The sequence below is a fragment of the Lepisma saccharinum genome, chromosome 8, assembly GCF_977018435.1.
Source record: "Lepisma saccharinum chromosome 8, izLepSacc3.1, whole genome shotgun sequence".
NCBI classification, from domain to species: Eukaryota; Metazoa; Arthropoda; class Insecta; order Zygentoma; family Lepismatidae; genus Lepisma; species Lepisma saccharinum.
In genome coordinates this window covers 5,498,702-5,513,177 of record NC_139236.1, presented here as the reverse complement: position 1 = coordinate 5,513,177, position 14,476 = coordinate 5,498,702, and positions in this window count along the sequence as shown.

The window sequence follows — 14,476 nt, the reverse complement described above, 5'->3', positions numbered from 1 at the left end:
CGTAGTCGTCACGCGAACAATTTTGTCCGCAAATTCATGGGTCGCCGAAAACCTTGCTGGTCTGAAGCCTAGAAATTGCCTGAGGGAGGGATACCGCTATGGTCACAGATTAGGCTATTGTTCTTCCGTCCCTCGGTAGGAGCGAGCTCCAAATGTTTGTCACTTCACTTGAGAGTGGTCAAGGTCAACTTTTTGGAATGGCACAACGGTGTGTTTATTTACGATCCAACAGATCCCAGGGATTAGGCGATACAACCAGAAACATTTCCTCTTTTTAGAAACCGTTACGTCTTTCCATTGGGAAAGGGTTTCTACAAAAGGTGCGAATCCTTATTGTTTTGATTGCACGATAAGCTGCATATTCTATTCTTGTATAACAGTATTTTCCTTCACCTAGATGCTTCCCTTGAATAATTTCACAAATGATAGTTTACGTATTCTCACGAAATCCGTACTGCTTATGTACGGTATCCTACAAAAATAATTGTAGACAAAGGAGATACGAAATAGACTGGATGCATAAAAATTTTCCTGGGAGGGTCATAAAATATGCCGTAAAGATACGACAGGATGTAATATTGAGAATATTATGGGCAGACACATGATTCCCAGACAATTGCAAGGATGAAACACCTGTTTTTCTTTTACATCTCACCAAATCCGAACCCGGGACCCGTTGATTATACCGGAAAGGAAAGGCGCCAGCGTTAGAAGCATTTGATGTAGAAGTTGTTCCACAATTACTTATATTGACAGTGATTAAAAAAGAAATACTTTTGAGAATTTTCGGATTCAGACGAAACTTTATTTTTTCTTATTTATCGTCGCTTTTAGGCCACTTTTGACTAATTGCGACTACGAGAATGAATGATAACACTGGTCGACAGTGAATTTTTTTTTTCGAGCTGCTGAAGACGAATCTGAACTTGGTTTTTGTCCTGCACCCTCAGATTTAGAATTAATGCCAGTTATAGTATCAACCTTTAGACCCCGGCCAAAATTTGAAGGAAATTGCAGAGCATCATGTTGGCGGCCCTTGTACCCCTCTACTAATTAGCCCCGTCTACTTGGGTGCACTTTTTAACACTCGGTGCAGTGCAGGTGTATCCAGTGTCAGGGTGGTGCAAGAGTGATGCAAGGAAATGACGTTCAACCAACTAGACGGAAAGCGGTGTTCAAGTTCAAAAGATTCAACAAATGCCTGTCTGCTGCTTTAAATGTTCATTTGATTAGTTAGCATGCACCACGTGATCATACACCACATATACACCAATCCGGAAGGTAGTGCAGACACCAAATACACTACTTGACTCCAAATCAACGAACTAGATAACTCGGTGTTTCACCGTGTAACCAACTAGACGCGCGACTGCAGAGAGTGTCAAAAAGTGCAGCCATCTAGACGGGGCTATCATCGCTGAATCACAAATGATACCTCGTTGGAAAGCTTATAGAACTCAGATTCCAACAAAGTACATTTAGGTTCCATCACGCCCAATTTGTAAAAGAAGAAGAAGAAAATAAGAAAATTTGGGGAAATGTTAATTTTTGGAGAACTTGAGGTAAGTTTTGCAACACTTACAGTTGCGCTACGCAAACATAAACTCAGTAAGACACACCCTATACGTTAAGTTGGCTAACTGAAGTTGTCCTGCAGGACGAATTTCAATGAAGAAACATATGTAAAGTATACATATTGCAATATACAGGGTGAGTCAAAAGTCCGTGACCACCCTTTATAAAATGGAAGGGAGTGTAGATTGCAACAATTCAACACTTTTTCCAGTTCTTAAAACTGGTTAAAACTGAGATTAATTGCAAAGATTACAGGACATAAATGAATGAGATATCACCTATACCCAGGTCGGCGCTTGAATCTTGAACGAAAGTCACACACACATATATATATACTAAAACAAAATTACTTTTTGTTATAGTCGTGTTGGTATTATAAGCAGGAAAAGTGATAGCATACAGAATACACCACTTAGAAAACTGTGAAAATTGTCATACTCTTAGAAATGAACTCTCTTATTATTCGATATTTCATTAACTTCAGTTGAGGGTTAGGGGGCGAGGTGTCTGACTAGGGAGCACCTGCCCCCCCCCCCCTGGCGTCGTCACTGAACCCCTGTCGCCATAGGGCGCTGTGCTAACCACTCCACCACGGACGTTGACTCTCAGGCGAAACTATCAGAAACACTGGAAAGATCCGACTTCCTATTCGCGAACCGTCTTGTAAACAAAAAGTAGGAAAGTAGCTACTCGTTACATAAACGACAGAATGAGTGAAACAGTGAAGTCAGATATATTCCACTTTCTGAGGTTGTATTGTTTAATACTATTAATATTTTACTGTTCTTGGTTCTTGAAATACTGTAATTTATCCTGTTGTTCGCAAAAAGAACAGTATTTCCTGCTGAGATATTTTGTTTTTGCCTTGACGTTGTATTTATGTGGGCCTTTAATTTATGTCATTTTTTTTTCAGATTGAAACATAAGTTTAATTACGATTTTTAATAGCGATCTTTTATGTGTGAGCGAATTTATAATATTCATACCAATATTACGAAATGAATTATTAATTCACATGCAGTCCCAGGTAGCCAAATGTTGCTTTCGGTGTGAACTGTCTGGCCTTCGATATGTCGGTGTTGGACAAAGCATCGTGAGGATAATGGCGATTTCATTGAAAAGGAAAGCCAAATAAGCTTCGCCTGGAAAGCCAAATAACAGCAACAATTGGTTTGATTGATTTATTTATTTGGTTTATATTTCTTCGTTTTTCTGCCACTTTCGGCTAATCTCGAAGATGAGAACGAGTGATATGATATTATGAAATTGATGAAACGACGCTCACGTGGAACACCCATACCCAAGCCTGAATTCGAACCCGGGAACCCTGTCGTCGTAGCGTGCTGTGCCAACCATTCGGCGACGAAGGTCGGCACGATAAAAACAATTGGACTCGTTGCGCTGAACAACGCCAAAGATAAGCCATTCGGTAGGTATTGAACCTCAGACGACATTTTCACCATGGAGTTTATTATTCCAAAGCTGCTACCTCAGTGGCGCAGAACTAACTGACTTCTGTTCTAAAGGCTCTAGGTTCGAATTATGGCCATGGTTTGCATATTTTAGTGCATTTGTTCTATTCCCTTTTTCATCGGATCACCATTTATCCTTGCCGTGGAAAGTGACGAAGTTTTTGATTCACTAGTTGCTCAGATAGGCAAATCGGAACTGGAGTACAGTGGAGTTTTCGAGCCACTGTGTAAAGTGTTCCCACCGGGAATCGAACCCGGTCCCCTTTATCACAATCCCACAACGTTATCCCCTACGCTATCGAGGCGGCTGAAAAGTGGCGTAGACGAGTGGAGGAAATAAGAACTATAAAGAGTGTATTCAATCCTGAATATTAACTATAATATAAAAATTAAATTTTCAATACCTTAGATTCTAAGAAAGCTTATATAAAGGTGGATCCCATACAATTTATAACGAGACTGGTTCGTTACAATAAATAAGTCAGTAAGTGGTCAGTAATTTGTCAGTATTTGGTCAGGTCTTTTTTGTTACTTTGTTCAGTTAAATCAGTAATTTTGACCACTTGAATAGTTTCCACCCCTGCTATCACCAAAACCAAAACAATCGCACATAGGAAATTCCAACCCAACCTGAGTCGCTGGCTAAGGGCTAGCATAGCACTACAGACATTCAGTTCAGTGGTCAACCTTGCCTCGGGGACAGACAAAATCAAAACAAAAGCAGTCGGAGGGTGTTGGTTGAATGTTCTGCGAGGAAGGAATTTACAGTACCGGAAGTTTGGGGAGGGGAGCTTGAACGAGGGTCGGCACGTGTTTCGTATTTTGTGTGTGAAAGTTTTATTTTAGCGTATACTATTTTTCGCTATTTGTAAGTAAAATACAGAGTGATGAACTTATATTGTAGGAAAGGAATCAAATGGTAACATTGTACACAGAGAATACCATAACACTTCCTTGCAGTAGTTTGCAAACATTCAACTACAGCTTTTATTTTTTTTTAGCTAAATTAAATCGAAATATAAAACAACCTTTCTCATCTTGTCTATTCTAATGCATAACATACAGCCAAAGTACATCTACGTTTCGTGTGTTGCACTAAGTACAGGTAAATTGTAGAAGAACTGCAGCGACGGAGGAAAATTCAAATCAAACAGGGAACTATATTCAGTCGCGGAATAAGCCACATTCTTGCGTTGGACCCGCTCGCGAAACTATCGTCGGTGGTTGTAATTCGGAAGTTTCACCACCAGATGTCTCAGACGTAAGGGTGGCAAAGTCGTTTCCTTGATCCATGGCGTTAAGGAGTTTTTGCCCCACTGTGGAATTGAGAAAATAATCACATTTACCCTAATCGCTGACTCTTAATTTTTACTTTGCATACTTTTATGTGTTGTTTGAAGATTTCAGAAATCAAAGCAGGCTTGTGTGGCCTATCATGCCGCAACTGTGTGAAACGAAGCTCTTTATTGGAACGCTACCAAGCGAAACGCAATAGGTAACAAGCGACAAGAGATACGTATCGCTTGGAATTGAACCCTCAGTAATCAATTCGACCTTTCGCATTGATGCGACTGGGCAAGATACACATGTCGCTTTCGGCTCGGTGCATTAGGTTTTTCGCGCATGAGCGGTGAATTTCTTGCTTTAGATCGAAGTCGCCAGTGTTCATGGGAGTCCGTAAGGGGGGGGCAAGGGGGACCCGTGCCCCCTTTGGAAAATGAAAGTCAACCAAAAATTATATATTTCACACATATAATTCCATTTCAGCCACAATAATATGTGTTAATTAATGCACGAACATGATAAATTCAAATGTAAGCAATGTTTTTTTGAAGGAACATTGGGTAAAATGTGGCTTATTTGCTCCCCCTGTAAAAAAAAATACCTTCCTTGCCCTTCCCTGGAAAAAACCCTGCTGACGTCCATGCCAGTGTTGTCTGTCGATTGTCGCCTGCCACTTGTCGCTTCGATCTGAAGTCTCCTTGAAGGGGTCAGGGGAAGAATTCTGACGGATGCGACAAGCGACAGTGTGCTTCCACATCGACAAGAGACACGGGTCCCTTTTGTCTTGTAGACTAAAACATTCACCGCCCGTGCACGACAAGTGGAGGCATCACGATGCACAACATTGATAAAGTAGCCAGTTTGAGTGACACAACCAAGCGACATGCAATATTTGCAGCTTACCGTGCTGTATCAGTTCGAAACGTTGCAATGATTACCGAGGCTTGTCGCTTGTCGCGTTACGCTTCGGTCTGGAATCTGCTTAAACGGCATAAACGACAGGCGACTAGCGACATGGAGATTTTATACCAAAGCGACAAGCGACATTAGACCATTCAATATAAGGCAAAGCATTCACCGCGCATGCGCGAACAAAAGTACGAAGCGACATGATGCACGGTATTAACAAAGCTGGCCAATCAGAGCGACACGCAAGCTACAAGCGACACCTGCATCTTGTCGTGTCGCTTCTGTTCGAAAGGTTCAATTCATTACTACTGGTTCGCTTCCAAGGGACATGTGTTGGTTGGCGCTTTCTCTCCCTTACAAGGCAAGAAAGCTGCAAACGACAGACGACAAGTGACAGGCGACAAGCGACACGGAGAATTCACACAGAAGCTGCAAGCGGCAAGCGACACTAGCACAGTTAGTCTAAATCCAAACATTCACCGCGCATGAGCTAACAAGAGCACTAGGTGACAGGATGCACGGTATTGAGAAAACGGCCTAATCAGAGCTACACGTGCAGCTTGACCTGTCTTGATACGAAAGGTTGCATTTATTTCTGAATGCTGGTTTGCAAGTTAAGCGTGTCACGTGCCGCTCCCCTCTGAAAGCTACACCAAGCCATTGTTTTATTGAATTCTCCTCAGGAAAGGAAGAGAATGCTTATACAAATACAGTCTCCGTAGATCATTTGCGAAGCCACTCATTATATTTGAAACTCAGCGTGCACTATAATCAACTGAAGCGGCCCTAACAAATTATTCGCTGGAACTTGGATCTCACTTTCCTCATCGTTGTGAAGGGTCACTCGCAATAGAATTGTTACGATTTTATCTCTCTGGTTGAGAACAGAATTTGGAGACTATAGTCGACAAAAAAGTTATTTCTGTTGGAGTTATTAGATTTGGGGAGGAGGGTGGTGCTTCAGATGGCTGTTCCATGTAGACTGTAGATTTGAACAAAAGGAGCAAAGGAAAAGTAACTTATTTAATTTCTTTGTAAAATGAATTAAGTGTTAATTTACCAGAAGTCCAGTACAGCGAAACTATCCAAGTTTATAATGGTGTGAGTCTTAATGGACATTTTAATTAAACCTTTCTTAACAAACTGATTCAATATTGAATAGGGTAGTGGTTCCCTAAGGGTGCGCCGCGGCGCCCTGGGGTGCCGCGAAATGTTCCGGAATTTTAACTGAAATGCCACTTACTTGTTAATCTACACAGGGTTTTAGATATGCTTGTTCCAAACATGTGCTTATTTAGTACTATTTACATAAACAATGTTTCTGAATTTGAAATATGTGCTTATTTTTTAACATAAGGCAAGCAACCTAACAACACTAACTTAGCGTTGCAAGTTTTAGATAGGCCTATGCCTATATTCTGACTTGGGCGCCGCAGAAAACTTTTGAAACTACAAAGTTTGGGATCCCCTGAAATAGGGCATAATTGTAATAAAGAATGATTGACGTATAAACTTGATGTGAATCGTAGAGAAATGTTTGTTTCGCGAATGGAGCGAACAAGAAAATGTTTTATAAATCTCATTCCTTGCAACCACCCAATCACAGTAACTGTTGATCACCTGACCTCTACTTCCACGTCACCCATGAAGTCTGCTGGTGCTTCTTTGCGTCCTAGCACCTAGACCACAAGCATTTCGTTTTCGCGCCTTTTTTACCGGACGCCCGGTCCTTTCTTATTTCGGTAGTTCTTCTCGCAGTCAAGTAGGAGGGGTACGAGTTCCACTGAAAGCCTCCCCGATGGCCCTGTCGACCTCCGTGACGGTGTGGTTATCACAGAGCGCTACGACGTCAGGGGTTCCGGGTGCGAGTCCCGGGTAAGGCACGGGTATTTGTTTGTCCAAATGAGAAAAACTGAAAATTGAGAATAACCGAGAAATGAAAATCTTGATAAGATTAAGATAAAAAACGGGGGATACTTCCGGTTAGGGGTATTCCTTAAAAAAAAATGGCGTATTGGTTGCTTCGTCGCCTTGTAATCAAAGGGTCCCGGGTTCGATACCCGGTGGAGGCACTTTGTGGGTTGGATTCCACTTTAAACTGTAGATCCATTCCCAATAAGCCTTACTGTGCATAAAGCGGACTTAACCAAGCAAAATATGTACTATTTTGCGAATGTGGGAGTTGTTGGAAAGGTTCCCAATATAGCTATTTTGTTCTTTGATTATTGGGCTGGTTTAAATAGAATTAGTGAAGGCAACGAGAGCAAGTGAAATATTCATTCGAGAATTAGACTGCAAGAATCACTAGCAGAGTTGTCTGTTTCCATCCGAATCGTGGCGCGCCAAAAGCAAGTTCCGAGCGACCCAGCTGGCCGCTGGCGCCAAAGTGTCTGGAATCGTCTCAAGCAGACCGACCTGCAGTGAGCACACAGGCAATGAATTCGGTTTCTGGTGAAGTGACACTTATATATATATATACACACAAGACCAGGAACGTGACCGGGGATGGAGGGTTGGGACAAGATATACATTGTTAAATTTGGACCAAGTTATCTGTTTTTACCATGTATTTAGTAACTCTATAGTCCAACAGCCTTTTGAAGACCAGAGCTTATCAAATGGGTTCTTCGTTGATCGCATTCAGTCCCATCGACGCTGTTATCAGACTTTCTCAATAGGAGCCAGATCGTCCTTATTTAAAAAAAAAAAAAAAAAAAAGTGAAGGGAAAGTGCTCCCCTGTGCAATGCACCACGCCATGAAGGCGTATAGGGAGCGTGGGGTTAGGGCCTCACACTTTCTTGATTACGGCCGAAGGTGGGGGTGATGTGATCAGCACCACGTCCCTTGCCGCCTTTACCCCCAGAGTTTCCTCCAGGTACCCACTTTATACGACGATGGGTGGACGCCGGAGCTGCCTGAAGAGGTGGAAAAATTTCCGGTTCTCCCCCGCCTGGAGAACCTTATTAAGTCTTTGAATTATATTAATTGTGTTGTGTCATCCCAAATTTTGGAGCTCTCATCTAAGTTCGAACCCGGGACCGCAGATAATACGCAGGAGACCTTTTCATGGTAAGAGTATGATAATTACAATGGAATGAGAACCCAGGGGCTAGATATTTGGCACCCTAGTAGTAGGGTGCCCAAAATATTTTGACCCCAAAACGGGACATCCCAAGGAGATCAGTGTACCTCCTCCCCTCCTGAAAAATCAGTTAGGCCTAATTATAAATTTATTGTTATAATTAAAGTATTATTATTATTTTATTATTTGAAATATGATCTCTCATTGTCAAAAGCTATTATTTATTATAATCTCGGTGTGACTTACACAGTATTTCTGGTTCCTTCTGATCAACCTTTGATGTTAGCCCTACGCAGAAGTTGGGGAGTGCCAGAAGTATGTATCAGAACAATCAATCTTCTTGAGAGCGGCTTTATTTTTCACCAACCGTTTGTAAATCTCCTCAAAAACCTTACCCCACACATCTGACGCGAGATTTCCCACTTCAGTTTGTGGTTTGTCCCAAGTTCATATTGAAACTGCATATACGTTTCTTGGGCATACTTATGCACTCTCTACAAATAACGGAACACACGCAAAACAATACAACTTTTTTTTTTTTTAGCATGAAATATCTCAACTTTATACTTGGTTTTCAAGTTAACCCCTAGGCTTTTCTAAAACGGTACAAATAGTGTTTTTAAATAATATCGAAGGGACGACCGCGACACGCCTCTCAAACAGGACTGTCTCGTTCAAAACGGGAAACGTCCGTTTCCATGGTGAACAACAAGCACGGCAAACTCTCTAAATAATTGTTTGTTATTATACCTCTAAACATTTAGTTAAAGCAACCACGATGTAGATAATATTTTCGCATTGAGTTTACCAATATATGTACGTAATTGTATCTGGGCTGAAACTCCTTATTATGTAGATGTCACCCTCGTTTGATCCACCTTTTCAAAGCCAGGAGTTGATTCAGCTGTGTGTTGTAGATCTGTGAGAAATATAATGTATCTCCACAATTAAGAATTGAAGGAAACAGTGTGTGCTGCAAAAAATGTCCGTGGCAACGGTTGCTAAGGACGTGAAAAAAGAAGGGCTATTTGAGCTATTTTTTGAATTTTCTCGGCCTTTTGTGACGATTTCATGGGGTGTCGTAATCGGGCATTTCTCGCCTCCGGGGCTTCCTTCATGGAGAACATTTGTGTCAGTGAGTCAGTCAGTGGTGGGATTGGGGCTTTATATATATTGGATAACTCGGCCTTTCATGTACAATTTTCTGAAACTTTGAGTGAAGTTACGAGCTAGGCACATTGTAGCTCTGTTTGTATACTCTGTTCCGAGAGTGACTCGAGAGTGCTCGACCAATTAACGCGTGAGAGGGAACAGGGAAAATGGGAGAAAAAGGAATTTTAAATTCGTCGTTGAAATCTTCAGTGATACTTATTCTAAAGGTAAAAGGTAAATATAATCTACGTGCATTGAATCATGCTGTGAAGGTACACAGGGGTCAAAGGTGGAGCTCTCCCACCGTTGAAAGACCACAAGGTGAATGCAACGCGGTCATGGAAACTCTCCCTTCTGAAGCATGACGTCATATGAGTTGCAGAGGCGGGTCCCGTTCCTCTGTAGGCAGAGAAGAAGTGAATTGGTGTTTGCAAAACAACAATATTTCATGAGCTTTAGAATATTAGGAGGGAACATTTAAGAAAGTCAACATCTTCTAAAGTTCAAAATTTAGCACTAAAATATTTCTCTAGAGCACGGTTTACTTTAGTTAGTCGTTAAACTCACACCTTGGAGTAAAAAGTATTTTGACAATTAGGCTATTATCAGTCCTTCTGATTTTTATCAGCCTGGCGTGCAGCATTTTTCATTGCATTGTATGGGTCATACGTAGATAGCTCGGTGGTCGAGCGTGTTCAGTGGTAAACTGGCGACCTAGGTGCCAATGGATCCGGGTTCGATTCCCTGTGTGAGGTGTAAGGCGTGACGTTTGTGAAGAGTACGAATTCCACGCAGTAAAACCCTGGACCGCATTCTGCAGAATAATGAGGATCTGGAGCCCAGATGCACGGACAGTATAATCCTCTGCGGTTGCGTGTTGGCGCCCTGCATGCTAAGTTGCCCTTCGCAACATCTGTTTTTAACTAGGGTGTACAGACTTGAGTCTTCAGACGACGGCAGTTCTAGTATTTGCCTCGACTGTACGTAATCACTGGCGTAGGCCGAGGGGGGATGGTTGAAGGGGCTACGGTCCACTCCGAAATTTTAAGAAAACCAACATTTTCAAATGAAGGCAGTGAAGAACTGGGAAATGGGGGACCAGAGTGAGTGTTAAATGTGCTGACGTGTCCATAATTTAAATAAATCAATCAAGTATTTTTAAGTTCCGGCCTGCATGAGTCTACCTTTGTAAGTGTAACTCATAATTCATCTTCGTCGTCGCCAATAGTGGCTGAAAAGCGATGTAAATATTAATGAATGCAAACATAAATTCTAGCTCTACGCTGTAGCAATTCTGACCACCTCTCGTACATAAATCAATTTTGTATACTTTTTCTCCATGTCGATGCTTCTCAACAATATCTGGTTAGTAAAGGTAGAATGAGAATGAGAGAAAGGGAGATGTTTCCAGATGTTTCCAGCTTTGGCTGCAAATCGCTTCTCCCATCTCGCTAGAACTCGAGAAAGACCAAACTGTTAAAATTCAAATTTGGAGGCATTACGGGAAATATAACTTTCATTATTGTAGTGGTTGTTTCTACATATTTTATTTTTTGAGGACACATTCCAGGGTGGTCAGGCACCATTGGCACCCCCCGTGCGCAAGACTATGCCCTCACATATCAATTTTCATTTGCTTCATCTGTAGAAGAAAGTATTGACGGTAACCAAAATTAGCGATGTTGTTTGAAAGTGTGTTAATATCGGGTGTGTTGTAGAAGAAAAGAAAGCATTATTTACACTGTTACTCTTCCTTGCACTCGTATTGTGCTTTGTTTGTTAACTGGGACCTCCCCGTTGGTGTAGTGGTAACGTCGTCGCCTTGTAATCAAGGGGTTCCAGGTTCGATAGCGGATGAAGGCATAGGAATATAGTGTTTCGGGTTCCACCTTCAACTGTAGGTCTAGTCCCGATTAGCCACACTGTGCATAAAGTGTACTTAAAACACAAAGTCAATCAATGAATCGTTTGTTTACTGAACGGTGCTATTCGAATATGAGCAAAGCGCTTTCGTTACTTACGAAAAATGCTTCTACTTTAACAGAATTATAATCGAACCTTTTTATATCTTTCAGCTATGATTGCTTGGAAAAGTTAAAGGACGTTAGGATTGTAAAATCTCGGTGGACTCATTATCTTAGCACCAAAAATTCTGGGTTGGAATTCCTATGTCAGTTTCGTATCTCTAATGAGGCAAATAGGAAATAATTTGGAAATATGCTCTGCCCCAGGTTTCTCTGCAGCGGCCGAACGAAAGCAAGTCTCTGCGCAATCAGTCAATATGGAGGACTGACTAACGAACGCGTGCGAGGGAACGGGATTGTGGTAAAGGTGAACAACGACCACCCTTTCCAGCAGCGCTCCGCTTACTCACTCTTCCCCTTTCTTGCGCAGCCTTGCTCCATAGATACCCGGGACAGAGTATAGAGAGAATTGGAAGAGACAGCAAACGTGCCATTTTGGTGGCAGAAGTCCTCACTGCATCTACGCACAGTATCGGCAGTTTTAAAAAAAACAATGGCATCTATTTGCGTTGGTAATACATCAAAAGGTGAAGAAAAGCAAATGCTGTTATTCACTTTGTTGATGTCTGGTTAAGTATTTTCCTATCTCGTTGTTGTTAACTTTATCGAAAGAGATTTTTTTTTACTCTGCAAAAGATAAATCGTAATTTTGTCACGCCTTGCATGTATCCTGCAGCTAAATATTGACAACAGTAAAAACGCAACAAAACCAGTGTAACAAAGGACTTTGGCCACGTGTGTAAAAATGAACGTTCCTTTCAACGAAACTCGCACGACTCCACCGCTAACTTTTACTGGCGCCTAAGAGTCTGGACTCTGGAGTTGTTTCGCCCAGACATGTGTGCTGGATCTGCTGTGAGAGCTCGAGTTTCGGGTTCACTTCCAAGTGAACGAGAGTAATGTATACACCCAAGCATCAGTGGCGTGTGCAGGGGGATAGTTATGGTTGGGAACTCAATACCCCCAATTGATTCAAGTTCGCTGCACAATTAACGTGAACTGCAAAGAAAGATGGGGAAATAGTATGACTGCTGTCCACTATCGCAAGTCACGTAGTGGTAACGGTATCACATGTAACGATGCGGCGGTCCGGCGTTCGAGCCTCAGTGGTTCAGTTTCCACTGGATGATATTCATTGCGCGAAATCACACCCACCGTCATGGCCACGATTTCGGCAAACATTTCGGGGTGTTTTTTTAACACACTTGATAGGCATTGCGCCTACAGTATTTGTGGCAGTGACTGAAGGTACGCATATAAAGATTACATTATAAATGCAGTTCTTCTTCATTTTGTTTTAGCCTCGTAAAGATTAACAGACTATCTATCAGACTATCTAAAAAGATGTGTAAGGCCTCACACACTCTTCGATCCCGGCCAATTTGGAGGTGATGTGATCAGCACTACGTTCCTGTCGCCTTTACACCCCAGAGTTTTACCTCTAGTTACCCACCATTTATTTGAGGCTGGATGAGCTCCAGTCGCTTTACGCGGGGACAACGACGGAAACATTTCGACCTTAGATCATCCAAGGGACTCCCGTGTGGCAGACAGGCGCCCTACTGACTAGATTACATTATATTGTGCATAACCATTATTTATTTGGAATCAGCCCCTCCCCCGCGCCCTTAATTAAAATGATATATTGTTAGCACTAGCTTACCCGGGGGGGGGGGGGGGAATTCCAGGCCAACCAAATTCTCAACTGTGGACATTTGTATTTAAAAAATGAAAATAAATTAAAATACGTTGCAATGGTCCCTACCAATATTTCTGAATTACTTTTGCTCATACAATGATGAAGGTAACGTACATAGAAGGAAAATTCACGCTGTGGGCCTATCAGTATGTTCCGCCATGAAACTTGTGCCTGTAACAGTGTACAATTGGTTGATAATTATGGTAATTAATGTAGTTATTATAATTACTTGAGAACAGCACATACGAAAACAAGAAATACCATTGATTCAACATTAACATGTAATTTTGAGATCTAGTGAATGATAAAATGTGTGTGAGACTCGTGTAATAATTGGTTCACATGATGGTCATTTTGCAATTATTATATTTGTTATATAAGTTATATGAAAAACAAAAGAAGAAATGATTCATTAAAAAATTGTTCCATGAATTTTAATTTTAATGTTAAAAAGGAAAAAAATGTCTGGGCCTCTGAGGCCCCCTCAGGTATGTTAATTTCTTGTACGCCAGGGGAAGCTAGGGATAAGAAAAACCAAACTTATTCCAGTCTTAACTGTAGTTCTTTTGTAAAACAATGGTTTTATGCTTGCAATCATGTATTATATGGTATTGCTGCAAGGGTTCTTCGCTTTGGTCAGATTCCCATTCAATCAACAATTTGGCTGCCACCTTTCCTCTTCTGTCTTTTACTCCTGAGCTAGAATACAATTCAAATGTAGTCGAAAAAAGGTATAGGCTAGGTGATGTAATTTGAAACTCTTTCATCTTCGATTCCTACAGATCATAAAATTGTAAAGTCACGACTTCAATAACACAAATAATTTTCGTCGGAATAACAGTTTTAAGTAAGGTATAAAAATGGCTACAAATTGGCCGTTGTTCAACTCTAGATATTAGAGAACCAAGTTATATCATTTGATCAGGTAAAAATACAAAATACGTATGTTGATAGGATATACGTATTGTAGAACAAAGTGAAAACTATAAAAACCAGTGAAATTGAAATAAATCTACATTTCTCAAGTAAGCATAAAGGAAAGGAAGAGTAACGCACAATTCTTGCAGTAATGATAAAATATTACTAATTTCGAGAGCTTAACCGTGAAACGATTGCCCCGCCATCGATATGGAGACACACGGGAACGAGTCATACAATTCGACAAAGACTGCTAGGCCTCTATTTTGACGTGAAACAAGCTTCGTAAGTTCTTTTTAACAAACATTGTTTCAATGTGCGCGAGCTACACCTCCGCAGTTCTATTCACTGGGAATGACC